The sequence below is a fragment of the Notamacropus eugenii genome, chromosome 1 (assembly GCF_028372415.1).
Source record: "Notamacropus eugenii isolate mMacEug1 chromosome 1, mMacEug1.pri_v2, whole genome shotgun sequence".
In the NCBI taxonomy this organism is placed as follows: Eukaryota; Metazoa; Chordata; class Mammalia; order Diprotodontia; family Macropodidae; genus Notamacropus; species Notamacropus eugenii.
Genome location: NC_092872.1, coordinates 225,246,790 through 225,251,433, shown reverse-complemented (window position 1 = coordinate 225,251,433; position 4,644 = coordinate 225,246,790). Strand labels below are relative to the sequence as shown.

The 4,644-nt window shown below is 31.2% G+C and overlaps 1 long non-coding RNA gene across 1 annotated transcript; it reads right to left on the bottom strand.

The window, feature by feature from the left end:
• Positions 1–1,871: 1,871 nt before the first annotated feature.
• LOC140517080 (uncharacterized) lies at positions 1,872–4,352 on the bottom strand. Its single transcript, XR_011971471.1, has 2 exons — positions 4,205–4,352; positions 1,872–2,047 (listed from the first exon to the last, which is right to left on the bottom strand). It is a non-coding gene; the product is annotated as an uncharacterized lncRNA (long non-coding RNA).
• Positions 4,353–4,644: the final 292 nt, after the last annotated feature.

Here is a 4,644-nt window from a genome sequence, read left to right as displayed (position 1 = left end):
TGTTTTCATTAGTTCCCTTTGTATTCTGAAGCTTTTGTTCTTCCAGATGACTTTTGATATTATTTTTTCCAGCTCTAGAAAATAATTATCAGATAGTTTGATTGGTATGGCACTAAATAAGTAAATTAATATATGTAGAATTGTCATTTTTATTTTATTGGCTAAGCCTGCCCATAAGCAACTGATGTTTTTCCATTTACTTAGAACTGACTTTATTTGTGCAAATAGTGTCTTGTAATTGTGTTCATAAAGTCCCTGGATTTGTTTTGGCAGGTAGACTTCCAAATATTTTATAGTGTCTACCCTAGCTTTAAATGGGATTTCTCTTTTTATCTCTTACTGTTGGGCTTTATTAGCAATATATAGAAATGCAGAAAATTTGTGTGGGTGTATTTTGTAACCTGCAACTTTGCCGAAGTTGTTTATTATTTCATGTAGTTTTTTACTTGAATCTCTGGGATTTTCTAAGGATATCATCATATCATCTGCAAAGAGTGATAATTTAGTTTTTTATTTGTCTATTCTAATTCCTTCAGTTTCTTTCTCTTCTCTAATTGCTAAGGCTAACATTTCTAGTACTATATTGAGTAATAATGGTGATAACGTACAGCCTTGTTTCACCCCTGATCTTATTGGAAATTCATCTATCTTATCTCCATTGCATATAATGTATGCTGAAAGTTTTAGACAGATAGTGCTTATTATTTTATGGAAAGTTCCCTTTATTCCTGTGCTTTCCAGTGTTTTTTAATAGGAATGGGTGTTACATATTTTGTGAAAAGTTTTTTATACATCTATCAAGATAATCATGTTGTTTCTGTTAGGTTTGTTGTTGATGTGATCAATAATGCTAATAGTTTTCCTAATACTAAATCAGCCCTGCATTCCTGGTGTGAATCCTACCTGATCATAATTTATTATTCTCATGATAAGTTGCTGTATTCTTTTTGCTAAAATCTTATTTAAAATTTCAGCATCTATATTCATTAGAGAAATTGGTCTATAATTTTCTTTTTCTGTTTTGTATCTCCCTGGTTTAGGTATCAAAATCATATTTGTATCATAAAAAGAATTTGGGAGGACTTCTTCTTCCCCAATTTTCCCAAATAGTCTATACAGTATTGGAATCAACTGTTCTATAAATGTTTGATAGAATTCACTTGTAAATCCATCTGGCCTTGGATAATTTTTTCTAGTGAGTTCATTGATGGCTTGTTCAAATTCGTTTTCTGAGATGGGATTGTTTAAGTATTCAACTTCCTCTTTTGTTAATCTGGACAATTTATATATTTTTTTTTAAATAATCGTGCAACACATTTAGATTGTCAACTTACACAACTGACCTCTGCACATGAATGAATGGCTCTGATTCTTATATTTATTATTTAATAATGTTAGGTTATTAAGCATCCTGAGGTAGAAGCACCCAGGTGACCACTGCAAAGAGAAGATCCATCAAAATCATGTAAGGTTGTTACACTAATAGTGCCATGATGAGAACTTATGACGGTTTTGCATTGCCTACTAATAAACCTAACAGAGACTATTTTCTTTCTTACTTTCAGTCAAACTTGGAAAATCTTGAGCATGCTAATTGACTAGGCTACAAATGGCTGATGTTATGGATAGTCTTCCTGAGCTTATAACTAACCTTTCGGGAATTTCAGCCTTGCCACATATTCAACAAACATAGATGTTATATTCTATATCAAGGTGAATGGTCTTCCAAATCAACACTTCTGAGAATGTTCTTAAAAAAAAAAAAGCACCGTGTGTTATCTTAGATGCATCAGATTGAATACTATCCAGCTAACCCTCTCACAAAAGTTACAAAAGGAAAAATAAAACAAAATGTAAAAAGAAATTATGTTGTATTTCTTGTAGTATTTTAATTTTTTTCCAATTACATATAAAGACTTTTTTTAACATTTTATTTTTCATAAAATTTTGAGTTGCAAAATCTCCCACCTTCTATTTCCTCCTTGCTCCTTATGACAGCTATCAATTCAGTGTAGGTTATATAAGTGCAATCATTTCCCTATTATTCCTGTTGTGAAAGAAGAAAAATTTGAAAAATAATTATAATTTGGAAAATGAAAAAAAAAATCCAAAACACAAAATTAAAGTGAAAATAATATGCTTTGATCTACATTCAGACTCCATCACTTCTTTCTCTGGATGTGGATAACATTTTCCATCTTGAGTCTTTTTTAATTGTTTTAGATCATTATATTGCTGAGAAGATCTAAGTCAATTATAGTTGATTATCACACCTTGTTGCTGTTACTGTGTTCAGTGTTCTTTGTGCTCTGCTCTTTTCACTTTGCATCAGTTTATGTAATTCTGTTGTTTTTTTAATCTGCCTGCTCATCATTTCTTCTGTAACAATAGTATTCTATTTCATATATATACAAATACTTTTGTTTGTGTGCATCTCTTTTACCATTTGGTTTGTTCTCTTTGGTTTGCAGATCTTGTAGTGCTATTGCTGCTACAAAGGGTGTGCATAATTCTAATTCCCTTTGGGCATAGTCCCAATGACTCTCCATAATGGATCCATTCACAACTCCATCAATGGTACATTAATGTTTCAACTTTCCCACATACCCTCCACCATTTATCATTTTCATTTTTTTGTCATGTTAGCCAATCTGATGATATCTCAGAGTTGTTTTAAATTGCATTTCTTTAATCAGTAGAGATTTAGAACATTTTTCATACAACTATGATAGTTTAGAATTCTTTGACTGAGAACCTCCTGTTCACATCTTTTGACCATTTTTATAAATTTAAGTAATTTAATTTAAATACAAATATAAAATTTACAAATTTTCTAAATTTGACTCATTTCTCTATATATTTGGTAAATGAATGGTTTTGGTAAATGAATAAATGTTTTTCGGAGATACTTGGATTTTTTTTTTTATTTGATCAGTTTCTGTTTTCCTTTTAATTTTGGTTTAATTGGTTTTGTTTGTGCAAAAAACTTAAAAAGAGAATCTTTGGATAATCAAAATTATCAATTTTACATTTTGTAATGCTGTCCATATCTTCTTTGTTCCTAAATTTTTCCTGTATTCAAAGATCTGACAAATAAACTATATCATGCTCTCCTGACTTGCTTATAGCATATCACCCTTTATTTGTAAATATTCTACCCATTTTGACCCCTTCTTGGTAGACAGTGTGAGATCTTGGCTTATACTTACTTCCTACTATGTTATTTTCAAGTTTTCCTAGAAGTTTTTCTCAAATAATTATTTTGTGATCTAAAAGCTTGGATCTAGGAGTTTATCATTTAATAGAATACTATGGTCATTTACTACAATGTAATAGATTCCTAATATATCCCATGGATACATCAATCTATTTTTTAGCCAGAACCAGATTACTTTGAGAATTACTGCTTTATAATATAATTTGAAATTGAGTATAGTTAGACCAACTTCCTGCACATTTTTTATTGAAGCCCTTGATATACTCAAACTTTTGTTCTTCTAGATGAATTTTATTATTTTTTAGTTCTATAAAATAATCTTTGATGGTTTCATTGGTATGTCACTGAATAAGTAAATTAACTTAGAATGAATTTGCTATTATTATTATATTGGTTTGACCTACTCATGAGCAATTGATATTTTTCCATTTATTTGGATCTGACTTTCTGTGAAAAGTGTTTTGTAATTGTATTCATATAGTTCCTGGGTTTGTCTTGGACAGTAGACTCCCAAGTCTTTTATGTTGTTTAGAGTTAAGAAAACCTACATAGTAAATACTACACATTGTTTTCAAAGTTGCCCAGGTTGTTTTGCTTCCTTGTTGGTTTTCTTTTGTTCTATGCTGTCTGCTTCCTGTTTTTTCTCTGCTATCTTTGCTCTGCTTGATTATAATATATTTCAAAGAAAACTATTAACTCAAAATTCAGTCTGTAAAATTTACCAAATTGGGGTTACTATGGAAGTTTCAATATACAATAATTTAGAAAATAATTTAGAAAAAATTTAGAAAATCCTATCCTAAGATTTTGTTCACTTAACTTTACTACTGCAGACAACAATTTATCCATCAGGAGCAACTTAAATCATGACATAGTTTATAATAGCCATGTAATTGATTAACCAGGAAATAAAGCCACCCATAACAGTTCATGTATCCTAGTAAGGAATTATGACACAGCTCCTGGTCATAATGGAAGACAACATACCTGACCAGAGTCTGTCATTTTTCTGACATTTTTTGAATAGAAAAAATGGATTTGTGCTGAGCCACATAGTGTCTTGCCAGGTCTTCCTCGTGACTGGTATCATGCATTTGTGGGACAACTGTCCTGGGTTAAAAGTGTAGCATCTGACCTGGGAATAGAAAAAAGAAAATTGGACGAGTGGGAGACTGAACCTTTGACCCTGGTTCTCTCAGCCTTTTTGATTAATCTACTTAACTATCCAACCAATGAGAAGTAAAAAGTGTTCTGTCAGACTTGTAGCATAATCAGTTATAAATCAAGCACTCAAGTTGAGATCAGGTGTCCCCTAAAATGGACTGGATACATGAAGGTTGACAGCTTTTGTAAAGCTTCCTGCTCCCAAATGGTGATTCTCTCAGCTGTTACTTCAGTCAGTCTGTCAACTGAATTCAACTGCCTGC